The sequence below is a fragment of the Pantherophis guttatus genome, chromosome 2, assembly GCF_059756535.1.
Source record: "Pantherophis guttatus breed Tessera chromosome 2, ASM5975653v1, whole genome shotgun sequence".
Taxonomy (NCBI): domain Eukaryota; kingdom Metazoa; phylum Chordata; class Lepidosauria; order Squamata; family Colubridae; genus Pantherophis; species Pantherophis guttatus.
In genome coordinates this window covers 51,978,410-51,989,115 of record NC_142064.1, presented here as the reverse complement: position 1 = coordinate 51,989,115, position 10,706 = coordinate 51,978,410, and positions in this window count along the sequence as shown.

Below are 10,706 nucleotides of genomic sequence, written 5' to 3'. Positions count from 1 at the left end.
ACACAAATAATTAAGGACATAACACTGAATGTTCTTCCTTTTCTTTATCGCCAGTTATTTAATAGGTTATTGAAGCAGCATATACTGAGGCTTAAAATGGTACCGTTTAAATCAACATTAAACCTCCAGAATCTTAAATGTGACTGAAAGATATTAGCACAGAAATTCTGGCAACACAGGATATGGCTGTGCTCCCTCTGAAAATGATCTCAAATATGTTTTTGAGAGCTGATGTGCAAGAAAACACAGGACCTCTCTGTTGTTCGTTAAAACAGTCTGACTTTTCAAGGTCCATGTGTGCCTGGGGGAAAAGGCCCTTCTGCTTTTTTAAAAAAATTAATATATATTCTTTCTTTCTTTTTTATAATTTAAAAGAGCCTTCAGTTCCAAGGCTTAGAAAAAACATGAAGATTGGTTTAGACTGGGCCCTACTGATGCAGTGAAATATATAATTATATTTAGGGCTGATACAAGCTCTCAATGGATATCATTCTTCTAAAATGTTGTTATTTTTTTAATCTGGTTAAAGCTTTTGTGTCTTAATAATTTTATTAAACTTATCAAGCTATAAAATAGGTGTGTAAATTGGAAAGAGAAAGGGCGGGAAAAGAAGTTTAGAGTAAAGAGGAAAAAAGAAAGAAAAGCATTAACTTCTGATTCCTTTTAGCACAATAGAATAAAATCATTACATTGATTTTTAGTTTTACATACTTAATTTGTACTAGCCATTTCTATAATGACAAACTTATTTTATCAGAAAAATTGAATGCCAAAGTTTCATTTTTTCCCCATCTCAAGCAGCAAAAGCAAGACTTCTTTCCAAGTAGAAACAACATTGGAGGTATTCTTTTCTCTGCCGTCTCTGCTAGTTCGATCAGTTTTTCTAGCATTCAGTCATTCGATGAATGAGTATCTTTGTATTTTTGTACATAAAGAATTCTTGCTATTGTCAACAACAGCAAAGTTTCACCTTTTTCTCTAAGTTATTTATCCATTAAGCCTGGTTTAATTGTTATATTCACTTTAAGAATCTTCTAAAATGTTGATATTTTTTTATTTATAATATTAGAAGGTCACAAGCAAGCCTGATATTAAAAGGGAAGTATATCAACAAAAATCTGGAGTACTTCAAATTGTCATCCTGATGGCAGGCTTATACTGTAAAAAGAATGAACCATTTAAGCCTAAATAGATTCACCTTTCAGAACAGAATACAGGAATAAGGTTCCCCTGTTTGATGTTGGTACAGATTCTGCAGTGAAAAACCAGATTAAATCTCTTTAGCAATAGAACAGCAGATAGCGAGTTTCTAGAATGCATAAGAAGAAGATGAATTTGCCATTTTCCAAAATGCAATGCCAGCAGCTATGCCAACAGTATACCAGGAGATGGATTGGAAAGATGCTACTCGTTGCCTTTTAATTGGATCCAGACTTTTTAGTAATACCATTGTTTAACTGTAATCAGTAAAAATGTTATTGGTTTTAACTTCATTATCATTCAGGTTCTCTACCTGATCCATTTTATAAACTATGCCATTGACAAACAAGATAAAAGTCAGCAAGAAACCAATATCTGACATCCAACTAACCAAAACAAATTCAGCACCTCTTACAGACTGTGTCACATTCAACATCTTTTTTTCTTTCTGACTTTTTAAAAATAAATTTCTAAAGTATCCTTATATTATCTTAAGCATTTTCCCAATCTGATCTCTCTTCAATTCATATAATTTTTTGCCTTTGCTATTGGACTTTTCTCTTTTTTTTTTTAATATTAAACACAGAAAATAAATGATGTAATTAATCTTGAAGAGGTATAATCCTTTTCTTTCTCCACAGGGCCTTGAGAGGTCACCAGCATAAATCAGCCATTTTGCTTAATTACCAAGGAATGTTCTGCCAGAAGCTAAAGGCACCTGCAGCTTTGGTAGCTGTTAAGTCTGCATTATAGTCTTAGAGAAATATTTTAAATGGAGAAATATTATTGTAAAACAGTGTTTGATATTAAGGTTAAAGCCTTCTTCCTCTGGATTTAAAATTATTTGTATACACAAATCTAACCATTCTCTTCCTGTCACTTAACAGCCATTACTAGCTAGATATACTCAGGCCATCTGACCTCATTACACAAAGATCGTGAGCTACAACTGGAAGCTTATCTTGGGTCTGTTATATCATTTGAATCCCAAATGGTCACCATTTTGTATTTTCAAAAACTGGATTTTGAAGTTTATAGCATTTGTTTGTTTGTCTGTCTGTCTGTCTGTTTGTTTGTTTGTTTGTTTTAGAACATTTATATAGCCGCTCATCTTATATAAAACTCTGGGTGGCTCCCAATCAACAAATAAAACAACTTCAATAATAAAAGAAAATGATATATATTTATTAAAATCATACACATTAAAAACCTAGCACCAACATGCAGTTCTTTGTTGAATTATCTCATCCACTTCACTCTATCATATGTCTATCTGAGGAAAATCCAGCTCATTTTAGAAGGCTAGGAGGGTAGAGATCTGCCAAATTTCAAGGGGAAAGGAGTTCCATAGGACTGCAGCTGCCAAAGGAAAAAGCAGACTTCCTAGATTCCACAAGATGGCGAATCTTAAGGGAAAGGACTAGGAGCATGCCCACCTTATCTGGTCTGGTAAAACAGATAGCTGTCCTTAGGGAGAAGCAGGCCCATAGATAACTTAGTCCTGTGCAGTATTTTAAGCCCCAGAACCCTAGAAAAAAAAGTATAAATTCATAGTCAACCAGTTTATTCCTGCAGTTTATTCAAGTCCTGTTTCACACCCACATCCAGGTTTGGCTGCATTTGATAAAGTCATCCCCAAAAGCTGCACAAACCCTCGTAAGAAACATATTATACATTGACCTTTAAAAGGCCGCAAAAGCATTTATGGCTCCAAATGACACCTCTTTTTTCAATGTGAAAGAGTCTTTGTGAAGTAACAGTACTCCTCCCCTACCCCCCATAGTAGCCTATAGCCTTTCGACCAGTGGTAAAATTCAAATTTTTTTACTACCGGTTCTGTGGGCGTGGCTTGGTGGGCATGGCAGGGGAAGGATACTGCAAAATCTCTATTTCCACCCCACTCCAGGGGAAAGGTACTTTAAAATCCCCATTCTCTCCCCACTTTGGGACCAGCCAGAGGTGGTATTTGCCAGTTCTCCGAACTACTCAAAATTTCCGCTACTGGTTCTCCAGAACCTGTCAGAATCTGCTGGATTTCACCCCTGCTTTCAACCCATGAAATCTATATGTTTCAAGTTCTGGATTCCACAAATTCCAAATGGCAGCTGCTCCTGATCCAGATGGCACAATAAACCTGAAGTTAGCACCAATTCTGCCTAAGAAGCCACATAAAAAGGAGGAAAAGATGGCAGCATCTCTAGCTTAAATAATTTGCAGACCAGGACATACAAATGACACGATCATGAGCTACAACTGGAAGCTTATCTTGGGTCTGCGATATCATTTGAATCACAAATGGTCACCATTTTGTATTTCCAAAAACTAGATTTTGAAGCTTATAGCATTGTTTGTTTGTTTGTTTTTGTTTTAGAACATTTATATAGGCAGCCATCTAATATCAAACTCTGAGTGGGTCCCAATCAACAAGTAAAACAATTTCAATAGCCCCTGATCCAGATAGCACAATAAATCTGAAGTTAGCTCCAACTCTGCCCAAGAAGCCACATAATGAGGGGGAAAAGATGGCAGCATCTCTAGCTTGAAAATAGGCGGAAGAATTAACTTACAGCAGGGGGGAGAAAATTGTTGTATGATTTTTTTTGAGAGTTCTATCACTTAAACATATTGAATTTGATTAACTAATGCCTATGTTGTGAAGAACGATGCATTATTCCTAAATTTAAAGAGCCCATCCTTCCTTAGAATTTTCCACATGGAACAGCTACTTCCTGCTGTCAGCTATCCTGAAACAGGAAAATGTAGGGCAACTTGGGAAGTCAAATGAATAAGGCTTTTTGCAGGATGAAAATATAGATCTGTTTTAAAAAACCACATACATAATTTGTTAGATTGTGCATTTTGAAAACAAGGATCTATAGCATCAAATGAAGTAAGAAACAAGGTCCTTATGTGTTGAATTGCTGTTCAGATAAAGCGTGAAAAAAAGATAACACACGACTCTCGTTCTTTATATGGATGCTTGGAAAGCAGAATACATTGCCACTTGTATCCTATGTGCTATACCCAGAGCTCAGCAATTTTGGATTTGGGTTTTTCTTTTGTTTGTTTGTTTTGTTCTGTTCTGTTATTAACCACATGACTCTTCACCTCCCAGCAACACATTCAGCGAATATGTGTGTATAATCTGACCATTTCCCCCTTGCATCTTTCCTTTAAACAGTATTGATATTTGATTTTTTAAAAAAACTTATTTGAAATAACGCTGATGGATAAGACAAGGCTCTTTTCCCAGATGCATTTTACAGACTATTGAAGTGAAGTGTTAGAAAGAAAATGAAACACTTTGTCAGTTCAAGAAGTGCTAAACAAACTAGCCCACTAAAAGTGGGAGGGGAGTGCTTAAGAAAACAGGCAAGTCCTTTAAGCTGGGATCTCAGGAGATAAATAAGAGATTAATATGGAGCTGAATCCACTGAGCAATTTTCTCATGCAACCGAGCAAAATTAATGCTGTTCTTCTGAAAGGCCCATTCAGTTCAAAAGATGGGTGATGAAAAATGTTCAGTGCATTTCATCCACTATATTATAGGCAGAGCAAATTGTTTTCAGAAATCCAGGAAAGTGGGGACATGATCAGTTCCACTACTGAAGGATATTATTCAGCAGCTTATTATTAGAGTGGTATTATCGCTCTGCCTGCCCTTTTCCCAAGAAGCTCTGTAAATGGCAATCTTGTGCGGAAGATTTCACTCAGAAATAATATGTTTTCCCCCTTGAATCCATTAAAATTCATAGATGATTAAGGTATTTGAACCAGCACTTCACTTATGACAGCTGAGTCTTGATGACAACATCCCCAAACCTTCGTTGCTTTTTCATGTTTTACAGACTTTTGAAAACTTTACATGAAAGCGGAAAAATTTAATCTTGTGGTACAGTTGTTTCAGGTGCATTAAAGGCAGCATCCCTTAGTGAGAGAAGTACATAAGGCGGTCATGGTTTTGGTGACAGAACTACTGATGACAGGAGAAACATCAGTAGAAAATTTCATCTCTCTCAGGATGAGAAATTAACACATCTCAAATGTTTAAAGCTCAAAATTATTTAACTGGGTGTAATAAGGCACAGCATCTATTTTCAGTTTTGCTTTCATGCAAATATATACCATGTTTTCCCAAAAATAAGACCCTGTCTTTTATTTTTTTGAACCCTGAAATAAGCTCTTGACCTTATTGCCATGCGCTCAAAAGCCCAATTGGGCTTATTATCAGGGGATGTCTTGTTTTGGAATTTAATAATATGAAGGAATAATGTGCTTGTGTAGAAATAAGTATCATCTAATATTCGAAACTGAGACAAAACTGTACTATCTAGAGCTTTGCTCACTGGATAGTTTTCAGTAAATAGTTTCCTGTTTGTGAAGAAATCGATAGGAACATGTATTTAATTCTCAGTATGCATATTAAAATATGCATATTGGCTTGATCCCACTGTTTTGGTTAAATTTAATTGATTTTAATTGGGTTGTTTTAAATTACGGCCAAAAATATTTAATTATTTTTAAACTATTTTTAAATTTTGTATGTTCTGTTTTATTCTGGCTGTTCACCGCCCTGAGTCCTGCTGGAGAAGGGCAGTATACAAATTAAAACAAACAAACAAATAAATAAATAATAAAATAACTATGGTTCCAGTGTGCACACTAAAAATCATTTGTAAAAAACATAACCATTATGCATGCTTCTGTTTCATCTACAAAATTTTTGAAAAACTAATACTTTGTTGTAAAGTACTGTAAGATTAATTTGTTAAAAAACATGAACTGAATAAACTTGTATTTCCCACAATTTGTACACACCTCAGTCTACAATCTTTTGTGTACCTATGAAGGACTAAATTGCCTTCAGCATAATGAATCTTTACCTCAGATTAATATGGATGGATCATGAAACTTTTCCCCTTTTTTGACTCTATATTCTCCCCAAAAATCTCATTAGTATTTGAATATAACTACTTAAAAAGATCATATATGTAAATTGGCAATGTCCAAAAAAAGATAAACCATTTGAAAAAGATGTCTATAGCAAAATGGAAAAAGTGCACAATATTGACCATATTGCCGTGTGACTTTCCAGAAAAGCTGTAGTTACAGTAAAAACATAAGCTGAGAAAATAGCTGAGAAAACAACATATGCAATAAGGTTTTTCATATACATGCAATATCTTATGAGAGAGAATTGAAACGGGTGACGGCCCTGGAAGTTAAAAGTGTTGGAGGCAGAGGTGGTATTCAGCCGGTTCGGACCGATTCACCCAAACCAGTAGCGGAAATCGTGGGTGGACCCACCCAGCCGCCCACCAGCCCCAGCTCCAAGTCATGCTATTTAGTCACGTTTTTGAGGCCGGGTGCACGCACGGACAGGATGTGTGTGAACGAAGTGAGCGAGCACGTTTACATTTGCGAACCGGTAGGGAAAGTAAGTGAATACCACCCCTGGTTGGAGGTGAGTCTAACCCCCAACACAATAACCTGGGCATTAGACCATTACAATTCAAGAGAAACAGAAGAAAAAAGCTAGCAAACAAAGATGAAAGTAGATAATTTCAGACTGCTAAAGAGGTTCTGAGATTATTCAAGATCACCAAAGAGAAGGAAAACCCTTTTGAATGGGATCTGTCTATCCTGGATTTGCATAGGGATCTAAAGGAACTGAAGACATCAAAAATAAGGCTACATCAACTTCCATAAAATGACAGCTAAGTTTTAACTGAAGTCCTTTATTAACTCTCTGAGAAGTTTAATAATTGCTAGATGTTAAGAAGCAATATTACTTGAGTCAGGGAAATAGTTAATTACAGAATTGTAGAGCAATTATACCATAAATCAATTGAAGCCAGAAGCCAGAAGAGGGACGGAGAACTGAAGCTCTATTTATATACACTTGTTGAATGCTACCTGCCAAACTATCTAGTTGAAATACTCAATCTCATAACTACAATTATCTGTAATAAATCAAGATAGAAAAACACAACCTGGTTCAAAGAAAGTCTTTGCAGTGCTAAGTCTTGTCTCATCAATCCAAAGACCCATAACTATGCCAACTAGAAATAAGGCACACATCGATAGGATCTATCAAGTATCTACTCAATTTTTAACATAAAATTGAGTATAAAATGTGTTAAAACATTTACATAACTATTAAACAGTTTGCTTAATTCAATTAATTTTAATGTTATAACAGGTCTCATATTAAAATTCAACCTCCATGGAAGAAACTTTAAGGTAGCCTAGACAGAAATCTGTAAATTGTTTATGATTCAACAAATTGAAATAGGAAATCTGTTTTTCATGTTTACCTTTCAACTTATAGATCTACCTTAAGAGTAATATTTGATATAGTTTGATTTAGATTTTTCAGAAACAATTTCACTGAATTCAACATATTCTATAACTTGTCATATCAGTTTATGACATTTCCCCCACAAAATGTTTGGATTGTTATTGTTAATAGTAGCATTTTAAATCAATTTCCTGCCTGCTGGAACTTCAGAGAGAAAGGATGGAAGGATGGAAGGAGGGGGAGAGGGAGACAGAGGGAGAAAGAGGGAGAGCAAAATAAGTTTTAAAACCAATAGAGGCCACAATTTTAATGCATTAATAAAACTTACAATGGATGCAAACTTTTTTGTTTGTTTGTTTGATTGATTGATTTGCTCACTAGGACTTTTTTTCTTCCTCCTGATTATATTTCTCAACACTCCAATAAACTTCTCTCCATGAAGTTTTATTCCACATTAAGCAGAATTTAATAAATCACAGATCTCAACACCCAATGGGCAAAATTCTCATTCACGCTAAGTTTCAATTCCATAGGCAGCAGATCAGAGATAAAGAACTGCAAGCAAAGTAGCCTATGAGGCCCAAAATACAATATGCCAGCATTTCATGCTTCATTATCCTAAACTGTTTCCTCTTGGTTCTCATGATCATCAAAACACGAAATCTTATTCCAAAATGATGGGTTTCTGTTCTTTCATTACTGAATCCTCTACTGAAGCATCATATAGCTGCATGTGTTCTTTACCTGCCATTCCCATATCTTGCATTTTCCCAAAGGAACTCAGTGTGACATATATGGGGACCTACTGTTTTATTCATACCACTCTCCTCTTAAATAAATTAGGCTGAAAGTGATGCAGTTTTGCTCAAGGCTTTTATGTTAGTTTCTTGGTTGAGAAGAATTTAAGCACAAACAATGTTCTTCAGATAATAAACATCTGCAGCTACGCATTATTGGAGATAACAATACAGAGAAATAAACAGAGCAAAAAGCTAAGTGCCACCAGTGGCTATAATCCAATAAAAAGATTTAAATGTTTCGCTGCTGGAGAAAAAGGCCTATTTAGTTGAACCTGAAAATTAGAATATGTAACAACACAAACAATTGGGCGGGGGCAGGGGGCAGGGGAATGTCCAAAAAAGGGGGAAACCTAATTCGTTTTAAAATTGGCCCTGAAACCTATTTAAATATAAATATGTATTTTGAATTGTTAGGCTTCACATAGGTGAGTGCACCTGGGGAAAAACTCAATCCCTTTTTGAGTTTTTTATGCATTGCTTCTTAAGAGTTACAATTCAAGTCTGAAGAAAGTACGCTGTTATCAAGTAACAATTTAATAAAAAACACTGAAAAAGTTTCATTTTGCAAAATTAATTACAGTAACTAGTTACTTGTCTAAATAACTACGCAACAGAGATACCTGCTTTCTGACAGCTCTGGTTGTGCCGATTGCTTCCTTACTAATCTAATTATAGACAGAACTTATAGCCAGAAAATACAAAGTAATAAAAATGATGCTAAACCTTTTAATTGAATGAATGCAGCGTTCTTACACAATGTACATTTCCTTGCTTCATTTGGAAGATACTGCTGGCATGTCACCCAGATAATTGTGAATGTCAACAAATTCTAGAGATTTCACTGACAAATGGTATACTGTGGCCAAACTAGATAGAGCATAATTTACAGAAACAGAACCCAATTGAAGCACAATAAGCAAGGGGTCCCAATTTATGTATAATGGGGCATGAATCTATAATTTCTTGTCTCCTGCTACTATACTGAGAGAATCCTTCCAATTTGATCTGCTTCAGAAAAATTTCCATATGCATGAACAGAATCTTCTTTTCCAGAAGTTAGCAAGTGGATATGCACGTCAGTGAAACTGGACTATGACTGTCAAAACAATCAAAGCCTGCCTTCCCCTTTGCAGGTCACACAATTAGCGTTTACTTTTTATTTTTATTTTCAAGTGTTTATAGCTTGCCTCAATTCTAATGGATTCCAAGTGGATAACAAGATGAAGCACACAATACCAAAAAAAAGAAGGCAAAAAAGGTGAGGTAAAAAGGCTCTAATCACAACAAAGGATCAAAAGCAGGCTTTTAAAAAGCCATATAATAATTGCTGAGTGAATCAAGTATCCTCCAGGTTTGCCCCAGTCAAGCTGATAGTAATAAGAGCAATAATTAAGTGATCTCTGTAAAAGTGTAGGTCTAGGTCTAACGTGGCCTTCCAGCAGATAGAAAATTCTTCTTTTCAGAATCCGCTCATGCTAAAAACATTTATGCCTAGTCATCTGTTTAAAAGTCAATTTCTTGTGCTTTTAGAGGTCTGCTTAAATAAGACTCCTGAAAAATGTATTGTTTCTTTGCTCAGACTTACCACGTTAATAGTGGCGTAATGACAAAACACTTTTAGGGAATATTTCAGATAAATTCCAAATGCTCAAAATAACATAATTTCTTCAGTTCTCGGGAACACATATTTAGCATCATGAAGAAGAATCCTGTAATGTGTTCAATGAGTACAAAATATACCATTTTAGTTTTGATGATAAATTATATCTATCTAGCTTAGCAAAAATAAAAAAAATAAAGTATCCAGTGTCTTAAGATTTTATGTTCAGGTCTGCTTAATGCAAAAATGCTTCCACTGCTTTTTTGACATCTTTCAGCATAAATTATCACAAATTCTGGAAATAATTCATATTTTTAAGCTGGGCAATAGTTTTGCTTTAGTCATTTCATAAATTCTACATAACTATAGAATACAATTATCTGTTGTATTTATTCCATTTTAGTCTTGCTTAAACAAAAGTGGCATTTACCTCCTTAAAATTATAGCTGTGCTTTTACCATTAGCATTTCTGTACAGAATTATGTTGTTTCATTTGGCTTGCAGAGACTGGGAACTTATGACTTGATAAAGAACATGAGCAAATTCTTGGCCAACAAATCCAGTTTTTCTTACCCTGGCAGCAGCTCTCCAAGGTTTCAGACCAACCAACAAACCGAATTTAATTTGTTAATAAGCAACATAAAACAACCTGGAAAATTAATAAAAAGATGAAAAGCAGAAAGTGCCATATTTCCAGATCTTCAACATCCTTTTGTTAAGTGGACCTTGTTTGCTAGCTACTGGAAGTGAAGACAGTGTGTTCTGCATGAAAATCATGTCTATTGTTTTTGTTTTGTTTTTTACT